Source organism: Equus caballus, chromosome 8 (assembly GCF_041296265.1).
Source record: "Equus caballus isolate H_3958 breed thoroughbred chromosome 8, TB-T2T, whole genome shotgun sequence".
Classification (NCBI taxonomy): domain Eukaryota; kingdom Metazoa; phylum Chordata; class Mammalia; order Perissodactyla; family Equidae; genus Equus; species Equus caballus.
The window spans coordinates 94,661,742-94,678,092 of record NC_091691.1 but is presented as its reverse complement, the minus strand read 5'-3'; the positions used below and the strand labels follow the sequence as shown (position 1 = coordinate 94,678,092).

Below are 16,351 nucleotides of genomic sequence, written 5' to 3'. Positions count from 1 at the left end.
ACAGAGATTTCTCCAAAGAAGATATACAGATGGCCAACAGGCATATGAAAAGATGCTCAACATCATTAGCTATCAGGGAAATGCAAATCAAAACTACAATGAGGTATCACCTCACTCCAGGCAGAATGGCTATAATTAACAAGACAGGAAACAACAAATGTTGGAGAGGGTGTGGAGAGAAGGGAACCCTTGTTCACTGCTGGTGGCAGTGCAAACTGGTGCAGCCACTAGGGAAAGCAGTTTGGAGTATCCTCAGAAAATTAAGGATAGATCTAACATATGATCCAGCTACTCCACTGCTGGGTATTTATCCAAAGAAGTTGAAAACACAAAGGCATAAAGACACCTGCACCCCTATGTTCATTGCCGCATTATACACGATAACCAAGATTTGCAAGCAACCTAGGTGCTCATCAAGGGACGAATGGATAAAGAAGATGTGGTATTTATACACCATGGACGACTACTCAGCCATAAGAAATGACGAAATCCAGCCATTTGTGACAACATGGATGGACCTTGAGGGTATTATGCTGAGTGAAATAAGTCAGAGGGAGAAAGTCAAATACCATATGATCTCACTCATAAGTAGAAGATTAAAACGACAAAAAAAACCACACATAGCATTGGAGATTGGACTGGTGGTTACCATTGGGGAAGGGGGGAGGGCAAAAGGGGTGATTAGGGTCACATGTGAGGGGATGTACTATTATTAGTGTTCGGGTGGTGAACATGATGTAATGTATACAGAATTCAAAATATGATGTACATCTGAAAAAATAAAAATTAAAAAAAATAAATAAATAAAGGAAAATTAAATTTGCTACTGTAGCCACCCCTGACACAGGAAGGGTTAATAATCACTGGAAAAGGTTTGCCAACAAACTGTGACCAAGAGGTGAGAAGGCCAGTCAGCCAATGACGGGTAAGACCCCCAGGGCAGGGCAACCTAAGACAGGCATGGCCACCTGGGGTCACAGATGGAGCAGGAGGGGCCGTTGCCTAAGAGACCTTGCCTGCTTGGAGATAAAAATATACGAGCACAGCAATAACATGATAATATCAAAACAGAGGCCAAGGGAGGGGTCCTTGAGAAATCACTAAGAATTCTTGGCATTTGCTAATTACTTCATCCAGAACACCTGTGTATGTTTAACACCTGTAAGCTATGTATATATTGAAAATGCTGGTTATAATAAACTCAGAGTGGCCATCAGCCCTCTCCGCGTCTATCCTGGTGTGTACATTGGATCGCGACTCTGACAGCTACAGATACTGAAAACATATGCGGAATATTACTGACATTCTTGGCAATTAAATGAATACATGAAGAAAAGAATCTTGATTTAATGTGGATGTGGAAGTAAGGTAATACAATTCTATGCCAATAGAGAAAACTTTCAAAGAGTTTCTGAAAAATATATGAAAAACAAGTCATTCCTCAAAGCTAAAGAATACTGTTTAATAAAGGTACTGCTACAGAAGTCAAAATACAGTGATGTACACCTGAAATTTATATAACGTTATAAACCAAGGTTACCTCAATAAAAAAATAATTAATTAAAAATAAATAAATAAAGGTACTTCTCCTAAATGCTATAGCCAAAAGGACAGAAAAATGATAGAATGAAGAGTGGAAAAGCACAATAGGTCGAATAGTTAAAAACAAACAAAAAGTTGGTTATAATGACCATATTACCAAGCTCTAAATTAACCTGGAGCAAGTAACAAGAGCACTTACATTATATATATTTATGTGTATATATATATACACACACACACATATAAAACATATATAACTTATGTTATATAATATACATATTTTATAGATGTATATTTATATATATTATATATTTTTCTATGAAGAAAGAGAAAGCGTCATAAACCAGACTTAATAACAAGGTGAAGCATAGCAATTCCGTTGGAGTTAATGAGATCATCACCCCATATGAACAACAGAGTACTTACTATGTAAATATTTAACTATTTAACAGCACATGATGCTGTGTTAATTTACAACTGCTAACTACTTGTAGTAACATAGGATTACTGATTTTTAAGGAAATATAAGCCAGTGTATTCTTAAATGATGAAGGTTAGATCTTCACTTATTTTCATAATAGTTATTCCTAACATTTTATCTCAAAAGCCAATACTTTATATCATCTCAAATTTGCTACAAGTTGCAATGGAAATTGGATTCTGCTTCACCAGTTACTTTGGCCATAGCATTTTACCTCAATTAAATACTTTTTTCCTCTTGTACAGCCACAATAATGCTATCCAAAAAAACCCATAATCATACAACCATATGACATTCAGCAATAACTGTTTATGGCTTCCTGGGCTGGGGTCAGCTAATGGATACTAGACAGCTCTGTTCTCACTGTCGGAACTTGGTGACTGGGGCGATTCAACTCTATTCCAAATGTTTCTCATCCACCTGGCATGTTTTTATAGCAATGGTACAGACACCAAAATGAGCAGATCCAATTATACAAGTACTTTTCAAGACTGTTCTTGAAGAGTTGAAGAGTTGAGGTGATGGAGCTGAGAGCCCAGGGAGACGAAGATGGCTAAAGACTGCTAAAGATTGAAGAAAAAGAGCACTGCAACATGGAGAATTCTAAGGATCTATTGAAAATTCCTTCAACTATTCAGCAAAGTTATGTCAGTGCATGCATGGAAAGAAAATACATGAAGTCAGAGAAAAAAAACAAATAAGAAGATTAGAGGTTACAGTGCTCATTGCTAACATAGAGACTCAAATAAAGCTTGTTCCCACCAAACACATTGAAAATTGAGAATTCACAATGCATTGGTACAGTACCAAGAATAGTTTTGCTCTAAGATTGGAGAATAATCAGTCCTAGACTAAACACAGCTCTCACCTGACACATCTTAAAAACCAGACCCCCAACAATTCAAATTGTTTCCAAGTGCTTTAACTGTGTCCCAGAGCAAATCTCAAGATAGTTATATGAATATAAAGTTTCCACATATGACAACATAATATTCACAATGTTTGGAATCTAGTCAAATATTACCAGACGTGCAAAGAAACAAGAATATCTGACCCACATTGAGGGTGAGGAGGAAAGTCAATCAATCAAAACAGAGGCACACAGTTGTTAGAATTAGCAAGTAAGGACATTAAAACAGGAACTGTATTTCAGATGGTTAACAAATTGAGTAGAGACACTAAAAATATAGAAAGACTTGAAATGAACTTCTAGAGATGAAAATATAATAAGTGAGATGAAAAACACTCTGCATAGGATGAAAGGCAAATTAGGCATGTAGAAGAAAAGATTATTTAACTTGAAGATATAATAATATGAACTATCAAAATGAAAAACATAGACAAAATCAAATCTTTTAAAATGAAGAAAGCATCATTGAGCAGAAGCACAATTTCAAGTGGTCTACTGTACAAGTAACTGAAGTCCTAAAGAGGAGCAGTTAGAGAGGGGGACAAAAATATAATAGAGGAAATAATGGCTGAAAACTTCCAAATATGATAAAAACAACAAACATACAGATCCATGAATCTCAACAAACCCAAAAACAAGTAGCATGAATGAAACTACAGAAAATCACACAATAATCAAATTTTTCAAAAGCAGTGATAAAAAGAATATCTTAAAATGTCAGGTTTTTAAATGTACATGTGGTAGGTAGCTTCTAAAAAGGATTCCAACGATCCAGGGCTAATGATATGCAAGCCTTTATATGTAGGCTAGACTTAGTTACTTGATTATGATGAATACCTGAGGAACATATCTGAAACTATAGGAAAATTGATCCTTGTTATGTAATGGCAGAAAGTTTAGCAACACTCTCACCTGCAATTATGCGAGAAACAGAAAATGTGTCCCATGAACGTGATGATCTAGTTAAGCAGATTTCCAAATAAAATGCTAAAGGTGCCACATCATTTTTTTTCTTGCTACTCATATCAAAATGAAAGAATAGAGAAAACTATTTAACTATTAAACAAAAAAGAATCAGGATTTGATATTTGAGAAATGTGTCAGTCTCCAGAGAGCAATGAAAAGCTAAATTAAGAACTGACTTCTCAGCTCTCTAAGGAAAACGAGGTTTAGCGATAATATGGAGGGATGTGACTGTAAACCAGAGAAAGATCAAAATTTCAGAATATTATTTAGTCACACAAAGGGCTTCTAAAGAGACTTAGCATGTGGCTTAGTGTCCTAGACCACAGATCCTTTCAATTGAACAAAAGGGTCCCTAGGAAGCTTAAAGGAATTGTCCCTCAGCTATCACATCAAGAATTCAAAGTAGAGAACAGTTTATTTAGATGATATTTGTAGATGTGGCTTTTGTCTAATGGAGTAAATCCCAGAGGATCCACAGAGTTTTTGAGAAAACCATACCAGCAGAAACATTGTCAGTTGTACCAAAAGGGAGAGAGACAATATCAAATTTTAAGATGCTAATAAATCCCCAAAACTCTATTATTAGGAAGCAGACTGAGAAACTATTCAGCTACAAATATCGTCTCCCTTTCAAGAAACGGTGAAAGCAAGAGCCAAGAGTTGGGAGCAGAGGGCCATAGAAAATTATTAGCAGGCTTTGTAACCTGTTCAAAAGACTTCCAACATTTGCTCTGCTGCATTTAAGAATGGCTATGGATGACTGGCTCATTTATGACTTCTATATTCCTTTTTGAATAGGACTACTTACAGCAGTTGTCCTATGTCTATCCCACCATTGTAGGCTGACTGTACTAAGATAGCATGTCTTTTTAATTTAACAGTCCTACAGATTCAGAGGAGCAGTGCTCGAGGTGCTGAACTTAAGAAACTACACCCATCATCATACCAGAACCTGCGAGCTTCAATGAAAGCAATGCTCAGAGAGAAATTTACAGCAAGAAATTAATATATTAAACATGAAGAAAAATGCCACATCGATAGTCTAACTTTGCACCTTATGAACTAGGAAAAGAAGAGCAAGAAAAACAAGATAAACTCTAAGTTATCATGAGGAAGCAAATAATAAAAATTAGAGTGGAAATAAATAAATTAGAGGATAGATAACAGTAGAGAGAACCAACAAAACCAAAACTGGTTCTTTGAAAAGACCAACAAAATTAAAAAACCTTTAGACAGACCAAGAAGAAAAAGAGAGAAGACTAAAATTATTGAAATCAGAAATGAAAGTGGGGACATTACTACCGACCTTACAGAAAAAAAAAATACTATTAAAAATTGTGTGTAAACAAAATAGATAACTTGGATGAAATGGGCAAATTTCTAGAAATAAATATGCCAAGAAATTTCTTTCAAGCCAGAAGAAAGAGTGCATATACTTTATGATGCCATTTGTAATCTAGAAAATTCAAAGTAAACTATAGTGACAGAAAGCAAATCAGTGGTTATCTGGAAGGAGGGTGTGTAAGGAGGAGTGGGATGGAGGGGTTAGTTCAGGAAGGGCTCTTGCTCCACTCCCATGCTTGGACTCTGTGATACAATCGGTTTGCCTGGGGACCAGAAATCCACCACCTCCCTTTAGACTAATTTTGTGTGTGGATGTGAGGAAAATTGGCCCTGAGCTGACATCTGTTGCCAATCTTCCTCTTTTCCCTTGAGGAAGATTGTCACTGAGCTAACATCTGTGCCAATCTTCCTGTATTTTATGTGGGATGCCACCACAATGTGGCTTGACAAGTGGTGCTAGGTCTGTGCCTGGGATCTGAACCTGTGAACCCCAGGGCACTGAAGCAGAGCATGAAAACATAAATAGTAAGCCACTGGGCCAGCCCCTCATTAGACTAATTTTGCCTAATTGTGATACAGAGATGGCTTGTCACCATGGATTATAGTGAGATTATGACATTTATGGAATTCACAAAGCCCCCATTCTCATCTGATTTTCAAAAGAGACTGGTGGAGGTATAAGTACCCACTGCACCATATATCACACAGGTGTTTCTCTATGTGGTGTCACAGAGACTAAGAGAGGGTGTTCAAGAGTCAGGCAGCTCAAGCTCCACTCTGGGCTTCACCAAACTAGCTGTTGGAACGCAAAAATTTCCTTGAACTCTTGGTGCCTCATTTTCTTATAGGGTTATTCTAACAGAATTTTCTTTATAGTATCGTGGCAAGGTTTAATATGTTACAACAAGTCACATGCTCAGAAGAGTGGACAGCCGCCAATCAGCACTCAACAACATTGACCTCTGATAAGAGTAATAGCCATTACAGCCAGGTGCCTGGCTTCTTCATGAGGATGGGAGCCTCTTGTGAGCTGGGATGTCTTCTTATTCAGATTTGCATCTCCATCATTGTAGATATTCAACAAACGCTAGAGTAAGGAGGGTGAGAACTGTGAGATTAATGACCTACAAAGTCTATCCCCCACCAGGATTCATGAACCTCTGCTTTTCTCTGATGAGATATCCAGAAGGTGGTCACCCTGCTTAGCCCCTAGGTGATCTCCCCAAATCCTTTAACTTATGATTAATGAGAGAGCAAATACTCTATATGTACAAGAACAAAGAATTAACCACCAATATTAAGAGAGGAATGGTTTCCTCACAGCCATTGCCTCTACTCAGTAAAGAAAAAACCCACTATTAATTGTAAGAGTCTTTGGCAAGTCCTCCTCTTTTTCATTCTGTCCAGCCTTTCAAAGAGCCCAGCAGCACACCTTGCTCCCTAGCGCCTGCTCCTAGACCAATGGCAATGTATCGCTATTGATCATTTGAACTAACCATTTGACCTAATTTCAGTCAGAGTGAATTCCAAGTAACAAATTAGTTCACACTCAATACTGACAAACATAAATATTGAATTGTCATACTATCATTTTCCACAGAAGGTAACCACCATGAAACCTAACTTATTTCAATTTTACATAATTAAGGCCAAAAGACCCCACCATCACCAAGGTACATCATCCTTGTTAACATACAAATATAAAGAAACAACCAAATAAATCTCTGCCTTTTTAGATTTTTGGAAGAAATATAAAGAAACAGCCAAATAAATCTTTCCCTTTTAGATTTTTTAAAAAAAACTTCCTGGAGATAGCTGCTCATCACACTCAGGGCCCCTTAAATGGAGGCAGGTCACCAATTATACAGCTCCCTCAGCACCTGAGTTGGCCAGGCTAAGAGCACATGTGTGGGGGATTCGCTCAGAATGCCTTCCTCCTTGTCCACTGCAAACAGCATCTTCACTCCTGCTGTCAGCGGCTTTTCCTTGCTCTTGTCAATCTCCCAGACTTTAAGTCTCAAGTCCCAGTGCTGCCCAGACCTCATGCCTTGTTCTATCACCTGGGGCCCATGCTCCTCCGACATTGGCCCCCTCTTTTGGATACACTTTAACATACACCTCTGGCTCCAAGCACCAATGTGGTCATCCTGTCACCTACCCTGATCCATGATACATATACGCCAGGCCTTCTTCACCAGGAAAAGGACTGAATAATGATCGGTCTTAAGATGACTTCTGCACTGAAGCAGCAAACCAAGACAATGTCAAAACTTCTGTTCTGGCTACTGTACATTTTTCACTCAGGATAATAGCAATAGGGAGAAAGGAAAGCAATATAGTGGCTTTCGCAATAACTTGGTCAAAGTTGCTCCTTTCACACACAAACAGAGCAAGTCTCTTGACGATGACTTTTCCTATCTAATGTCATCATTGCCATTAAAATGTCCCCAATTTCCAAGAAATAGCTAGATGCTCTTACAAAATGTTCTCCGTAATTTGTTTTCTGTGTTTAATAAATTAATAACAATAAACTAATAATAATAAATTAACGCAGTCACTGGCCCTTGTATACCTTTGCCTTCTATTTTAATATGCACTGCCCTTAATGACATCTTAGAACAATAAGGGAACAAAACAACTGTCATTACTCTCTGTCCCTGGCTTTCTAGAGAGAATAAAAGACTTAGCAATCATATAAAATTGTATTGGGGCATACATGTGTATCCACTATCAATTTGATCTGATCTGAAAACGTATTTCTTGGAGCTATCTTTGATCAAATACCTTTTGGAAAATCTCAATCTACCCTCAGAGCTACATGTACTGCAGTCTGAAAAATCACTTTTTCAAATCCAATTTGAATAACAATATCCAATATACAAAGAATTTCCAAGTGTAAACAAATTCAATTTGATGACTTAATATAGTATCAATATTCTATTTCATGATTACACTATTCTAGCAATTCCTATATCTTTACATCCAATAACTTGGCAATATTAGCATCTCTTGCCCAAAAGTTCAATTATGTTTGTATGAATTCTTGTGGAAACAATTACTAAAAGATCTCTCAAGATGATTTCGGGAAAAATATTCAAAGAAGCCTGGAGAAAAGCAACATAAATCCCTCGTGTGCATGTACTTTCAAGGTCAAAATCTAGCACATCAAACTAATATCACATTAGTTTTCTTCAAGGTCATGATTAGAACATAAAATTCCGTGAAAAAACAGCAACATTTGCATTTCATATGAAGTGTGACCAATGACAGGTGCATCCCTTACATGGCTCACAAGACTAGCAAGGATTGCTGAAGAGTTACTACCCATTTGATATAAAAAGAAATATTTACTGAAATGGAATGTACAGTGATGCCATATCATAATGCTAAACCAGGCAAACCCAAGTCAATGAACCCTCCAGGCAGAAAAAGATTATGTTTTAACACAATTAATAGGGCGATGTGATTCCAAAGAAATATGAAATCATGTTACAGAGAAGAAAACCCGGTGGCCACGTTCTTTCTAGGGATGATGATATTTACGCTGGTAACGTCAGGTCACTTCCCGAAGTCACACAGCTAGTTAGGGGCACAGCCCAAAAAAGAAATCAAGTCCTTCAATGTCTAAGTCACTGTTCTTTCCAAATTGTTAACATACTTTAGAAACTTCATTTTAAGGATAAAATTGAAAACCAAAACAAGAATAAAAACTTCTTACTCAGGGGCTTTGAGGTAAGATCCTTAGCTGAATCTAAAGGAAAAAAAGTCATTAGCCCGAGTTAGAAAGGATAACCCTCCTCTTCCTGCTAACATTTTTTCACATTTTGCTTTTGATCATTGCTAACAGACCTCATTTGTACTGTTGCCTTTAATGTTCCTCTGCCTCATGCCATCTTTCCTTTAACTAAGGAAGATTTTTAGGCTTTAAAATCAAGCCTTGAGCTAGCAAGGGCTGAGTAGATTGATCACTAAGCAGGATGCACTATTAGCAGAGGCTGAAAACATTGAAAAAGCCCACAACATTCCAGCAAAGACTTCAGTGTTCACTTCTTCTCCTAGTTTCAAAGTTACTCCTACTTTGTGGTCTAAACTGCTCTCTTGCTAGCTGAAGAATCTCCTCATTAGCATGAAGCTATAAAATATTAACAGAGGAATTATTCTTTCTTTGGAACAAGACACCTTGAACAATTTGCTCAATATATTTCCAATTTATACTTCCTGGCTCATTGAAGAAACCGTCTATCCAAATAACACTGGAAAGAAGGTGGAGAATCAGCCATGGCAACATAAAACAGCCAATAATCTACTGAAGAATAGACTGCATTTCATCATGACAGTTATTTTTACTGATGCTCTTAATCATAAACTTACATGGGCACAATTATTCCCAAAACAGTTGAAAGACTTGCTGAAATGTTTACAAGGGTTACACAGTATTAGCAGTCTTGACAGATGTTTATTTCTTTTGCTTCTATTGAGTTGTCCAAATAAGTATTTGTATGTATATATTACTCCAAATATTATAGAAATGAATAATAAAAGATATTATTTTCTTTAAAATTATAAAATTTTATCTACCAAACAATGCCAAAATTATAAGGAAATATTTTAAATATAATTGGGCCATGGGATTTTTTCCCCAAAATTTTTTGCAGCCCCTGTCTTAAACATAATAGAGATGCAATGTTGGCCTCAATGAATACAAAATGTACCAACAGAATTTAAAAGAATATATTGAAATTCACTCAAATATTAATTTGAATGTTCAAGCTTATCAGATTCTAAAATGTTAACAAAAATGTTCTGCTATAGGGCACAACAATTATGGATAAATATACTTTTCAGCTTTACGTTTTTAACATGGAATGGAAATCTGTCCCATAATGTATAAAAAGGCCTATAAATACAGCCTCCTATGGGAGGAGAGAATATATACCTAGTAGATTGCCAAGTGTTTTGGGCCAACATATTGCATTTGAGGCTCCTTTATAATACATCATGTTAGAAATTTTAATGAACATTATCAGAAATTCATACTGGTTAGTTTCTGTTTTAAATGTTTACCACATTGCCATCAGACAATGCTATTCAGGTTCGTAGGCATAATTGGAGATGATTCCCCTTGAGAGCCAAGATTCTCCCTTCTATGAAAAGTTAAGCACAAAAGTGTTTGAGAATATTTCACATTCTTATTACTTATACATCCTGGTGATGGAAATGTACCCCATATTTTATGTTATGGGGGAGTTAAATCCTCCCAATTTCAAGATCACAACGAATGTCACGTACTAGTCATAAGATTCATTGCTAGGCTTGAGACGGCGCATGCAAGCCAGCTGATAAAACAGCCATGCACAAAGACCAGAAACCATGGCTAACACTTACCTGTTCTTCTTTCAAACCCAACATAGTAAGACTTAAGTACTTCAAAGGAAATTCATTGTGATTAAAATTAAGTAAACAATTATAACTTCAACAGGTCCCTGAAACGTCCTTTCTTAAAGAAAAAGTATATTAGACGTGAAATAAATCATAGATGTTATCTATCTTACCACTTTGCTGTTGAGGGGAGAAACCCGACGCCAAGAGCCCACACTTGCCCACAGATTGTCATCAAGACGATCCAGTTTAGAAGCCACAATTCCTGAACACAAAACTTTTCATCTAAAAAAAAAAATTTTAAAGTTCAAAACACTTACAATTATATGCCAAGGATTACTCTACATATAATAGAACCTAAATAAAATGTGACAACTGAAAATTTTTATTAAATGTCTTCACGTTTTCTTATAATATCCCAGTCAGAATAAAACATTAAAATTTATTTTATCTAGGGAAAAAATGGTTTTAAATGCACTATTTAGGAATTTTGAAAAATCTACATGAAGGTATTCCTAAATTAACAATTTTAAGGGCCAGCCCAGGTGGCCTGGTAGTTATGTTTGGTGCACTCTGCTTCAGCAGCCCAGGTTCAGTTCCTGGGCATGGACCTACACCACTTACTCTCAGTGGCCATGCTGTGACAGTGGCTCACGTACAAAATAGAGGAAGACAGGCAGCTGATGTTAGCTCAGGGAGAATCTTTCTCAGCAAAAAAAAAAAGAGGAATACTGGCAACAGATGTTGGCTCAGGGAAAATCCTAGTCAACAACGACAAAAATATTTAAGAAAAATAAATTATATCATTTCACATTGTCTTCATGAGTGAACACACGTTTGCTCCCAGGACACTTATTTCAAAGGATTATAATGAAATTTTATAGAACGAGTCATGACTCTAGACCACAGGGAGTCTCTTTTCAGTTCAGGTTCAATACTTATGAATCATCCTAACATGGGGGGAAGAGGTAAAATAAACTGTCATTTTATATCCAGTCAAGGGAGCTCTCAAGTGAGTAGAGAACACACATGCACACAAACAGACACACACACACACACACACACACACACACGCCAGAAAAACGGATGGAGAAAGAGCTGGAGTTAGAGCAACAGGCACATCATTCGCATATGTGAGACGTAAAACGAGCCACTTAGCCTGTTGCTCAGCATTTCGGGGAGAAGCAAATTCCAGTGTAAAATGAGCTCTGAGCAGTTTCAGATTCAAAATGGAGAACTCAGAAATAACGGGGCTCAGGTGAAAAATTATTCAGTCATAGCACAGACAATCACAGGACAAATACAAGAGGATCGACCAACCTGGGATAATTCTCAAATGAGAAAGCTTCTGATTTAAACTAAAACAGAAATTCAACTCACGGATGCAGTGGTAGCCCCAGCTTCTTGGTAAGGAGGAACTAGAGGGGGACTTAGAAAGCTGATGACTAAGGATATTTAAGCCTATGTTAGCTGTAAACTAGCCAGCTAACCACATCCTCACTACGTAGTCTAGCGGTTAAGATTTTATGCTCTCTTGGCCATGGCCTGGGATGGTTTCCCCATAAGGGAACCACACCACCCATCCATCGGTTGTGAGACCGCAATGGCTGTGTGTTGCTGGGATGCTGAAAGCTATGCCACTGGGATTTCAAATACCAGCAGGGTCACCCATGGTGGACAGGTTTCAGTGGTTCTCCAAGACTAGAGAGACTAGGAAGAAGGACCTAACCACCCACTTCTGAAAAAATTGGCCAAGAAAACCCTGCAAATAGCAGCGGAGCATTGTCTCATATAGCTCCAGAAGGTCAGAGGATGGCGCAGAAAGAGTGGGCAGGGCTCTGCTCTCAGGTCCTCAGGGTCACTAGGAGTTGAAATCAACTCAATGGCACTAACAACAAAACTATAAATTAAACTTTAAAAAGAATATTCAGTTCAGTGATTTCAATTCTATAGAGTAAATCATTTTATCCTCACAATCTGAGTTTTAAAATATCTTTCTCAGGGGCTGGCGCCACAGCCGAGTGGTTAAGTTCACGTACTCCACTTTGACAGCCCAGAGTTTCACTGGTTTGGATCCTGGGCATGGACATAGCACTGCTCATCAAGCCATGTTGCATGGTGTCCCACATAGCACAACCAGAGGCACTCACAACTCGAATGTACAACTATGTATTGGGGGGCTTTGGGGAGAAGAAGAAGGGAAGAAAAAGAAGATTGCAACAGTTGTTAGCTCAGGTGCCAATCTTTAAAAAAATATATATATCTTTCTCTCTCTCCTTCCTATGCTCTCCCCTCCTGGTATACCCATTACTATACACCAATTGTTTCAGCCTAGATTTTCTAGCTTAGAATATGCAAAGTAAATTAGGGATTCTTCCATGGACCATTTATCTTCTCATCAATGTCACACCCGCAAAGGTATATTGCTACACATTACATTAGTCATTAGGAGTCCTGTTATTAAACCCACAGTGTGTGAATTTATTGGGGTGTCAACTTCTTGAAAGCAGGTGGTAAAGCTCATCCCACATTTTGGGAGCACTGGCAGGAGATGCAAGAGAAGTGAATGTGTGCTCGACTGTGTTGGCTGCCCTCAGAAGTGGCACAGAGACGACCATAAAAATGATTCCATCCACAGCCTCCGCCCTTTAGTCTGCTTATCCTTGATCTGTAATAGAAAATAATCCCAATCCACAAAGAAAAGCTTTTACATTTGTGATATTGAATATCTTCATAGAAAAAGAATAAGTAAGATGTCATGAATCACATTGAATTTTAAATGAGAAACCTTCATTTCACTTCTCTCTGCCACTCCCCAGCTATATGCCCTTGGGTTTACGACTTAAACAGAGGTTAAGCCAGGGTCAGCCACACCCTCTCCACACCTGCTTCACTCCCTCCATCAATAACTGTCTGGGTGCCTTAGTCCTTGACTTAAACCCTGTAAACCTGCACCTCATTTTCCTCAAACAACCATCAGAACACTTACATCATAGATTTGTTGGGAGGTTTAAATGCAAAATATGCAAATCAGCCACATGCCATTTTTCTCAATAAATGAGGGCTTTTATTACTAAAATGGCCAGAATAATCTGTGATTCTTTACTTCTTAAACTTGATGCAAATTACACCAACTTCCATAGGCTGGAAAAATTCCATGAAGATGTGTAAATGTAAATAAAGATTCTGGAAGATGATAGCAGTTATGTGCCCTAAGGAAGACATGAGAAGGCACAGTGGGGTCCCTCTAAGTCTCTGCTCTTCCGTCCTATATGCATCCCAGTAACCTCAGCGTAGCCGTGTTTATTTCACAGGACTATGGACACAGCCGTAGGCACAACCCAAATCCTCATTTTAAAGATGAAGAAACATTTTAACAGATTTTAAAAAGCATTTCAGGTCATTAGAAACTGAATTATTTTTTCCATTTGGTTAATAAAATGCACTGTCTTTTTAGACAAATTCTTTGCTCTAACACAGTTTTAAAATTTCAGAGGAAAACTCCAGGATAAACATTATAGTGGTGTGTATATGCCGTATACCAAGAATGATTATCTCCCTCTGTGACTATGGAGATGAACATTATTGCATTCCTTTTAGGCACTTTTTTTTTGTATTTATTAATGCTTAACAAAATATTAATCACAAGAAAAATAGACGTTTGGGTCAGAAGTTTTCTGTGCACCATACTGAGCAGACTGGGCTAACAATGCAAGCAATCTGACATCCCATTAATGAAGGCACTACTGTTGTGAGTTGAATGCTTGTTTTACTGAACTAAGCAAGGGCTTGGTCTCAAAGAGATTTTGACTCTGGAAAGCCTATTTAAGCCCTGAGAAATCTTCTGTTAATGTCAGTGACATCTTTCAAAGGGCACACTATTGCCAATTACATTTACCCTGCCTTTTAAGGCTAGAATTTTAAAGATAAATCCAATGACAGTATTTCTTCTTAATCATTAAGCCTGTTCAGAGAGTTGACATAAGATAATGCTTCTGGATATTATAGTTAGACTTTGTGAAGTGTGCATAATTGAAAGCGTGCATCTAGTATTTCATTTGTATTTTCAATTTAGCATGGTGGCTAAGACTGCAGGCTGTGGAGCCAGCTGCCTTGATTCAAACCCTGGCTTTCCAACTTATTAGTTATGTGACCTATGGCAAGTTGCTTAACATTTTCATGCATTGATTTCCCTATGTATAAGGTAAGGGTGATAATACATTATTACATAATTCTATTTTAAGGATACATACAAGCCTATAGAACAGAACCTTGTACATAATAACTACTATATGTGTTGTTTTTTGTTATTTATATTAATATTCACAATATTTATTGAAGATCTCCTTTGTGCCAGGAATTTTTCCAGGTTGGATAAAGCATTGCTAAAAAGAGGTGACAGGCCAGAAATGGCATCATTTGTGCTAATAAGCCCCATGTCTGCAAACTGAGACTTGTACCTAACTTAACAGTTTCAGCCTCCCCCAGGAATGAAACCATAAACCAGTCTATCTGGGATTACCTGGTCAGCACTAGCGAGGTCATCTGCCTGACAGACGTCTGCAGTCCTCTAAAGAAGGGTGACCTTGTCGCAAACCATCAGCTCTTAGGCAGTGTAACTTCCTTGTCCGGCCTCCTTCTGCCTATAAAAGTTTTTCATTTTGTACAGCTCTTCGGAGGGCCTTTCTATTGCTAGATGAGATGCTGCCTGACTCACGAATCATTGAATAAAGCCAATACCATCTCTAAAATTTAGTCAGCTGAATTTTGTTTTTTAACAGCATTCAACAAAATATACACAAATCCCTGTTATTGTGAAGCTTTTTGTTTGTCGGTTTTTTGGGTTATTTGTTTATTGTTTTTTGGTGAGAAAGATTGTCCACTGAGCTAATATCTGTGCCAATCCTCCTCTATTTTGTATGTGGGACGCTGTCATAGCATGGCTTGATGAGTGCTGTGTAGGTCCCTGCCCAGGATCCACACCAGTGAATGCCATGCCACCAAAGTGGAGTGCACAAACTTAACCACTACACCACTGGGCCAGCCCCATGAAGCTTATCTTTTGTTTTGAGGAAGATTAACCCTGAGCTAACATCTGCTGCCAATCCTCCTCTTTTTTTGCTGAGGAAGACTGGCCCTGAGCTAACATCCATGCCCATCTTCCTCTACTTTATATGTGGGACGCCTACCACAGCATGACTTGCCAGGCGGTGCCGTGTCTGCACCCAGGATCCAAACCGGTGAACCCCACGCCGCCAAAGTGGAACATGCGAACTTAACTGCTGTGCCACTGGGCTGGCCCCTGAAGCTTATGTTTTAATAGGGCAGATGGACAATAAACAGTGAGAATAGGAAAAATATGTAGTACTTAAATGAGAAGCACTAAGGAGGGTAGGAAATAGGAAATGTGGGAAGGTATGAAAATTTTAGAAACAATGGCTATATTAAGTATTAAACTTCTGTCTCTGAGTTTCAAACTCACCCTTTATACGGTACCCAGTAATGCTGGGGCTGGTACCTTGTAAACCACATCTCTGCTTAGCTAGCAGGCTCCCTGCGAGGCCCTGCCAATAGGGTATGCTAGAAGGAACAAAGGCAGGAACAGAAAGAAGGGACTCTCTACTTCCTGTTCATTCCTGTTTGCTTCCTGGTTCCATCAGTGTCTTTCCAGCCTCACTTTACTCCAGCAGAAGTAGAGCATTCCAGTTGAAGCAGCTGAACCCAGTTTT

General features: G+C 38.1%; 1 long non-coding RNA gene across 1 annotated transcript in view; it reads right to left on the bottom strand.

The window, feature by feature from the left end:
- Positions 1-6,067: 6,067 nt before the first annotated feature.
- The window catches only part of LOC111774766 (uncharacterized), a 79,373-nt gene continuing 69,089 nt past the window's right edge, over positions 6,068-16,351 (bottom strand). The window contains exons 3-4 of the long non-coding RNA XR_002810014.2: positions 10,796-10,907; positions 6,068-6,330 (exon numbers count right to left, since the gene is read on the bottom strand). This is a non-coding gene — a long non-coding RNA (uncharacterized lncRNA). The remainder of the gene's footprint in view (positions 6,331-10,795; positions 10,908-16,351) is intronic.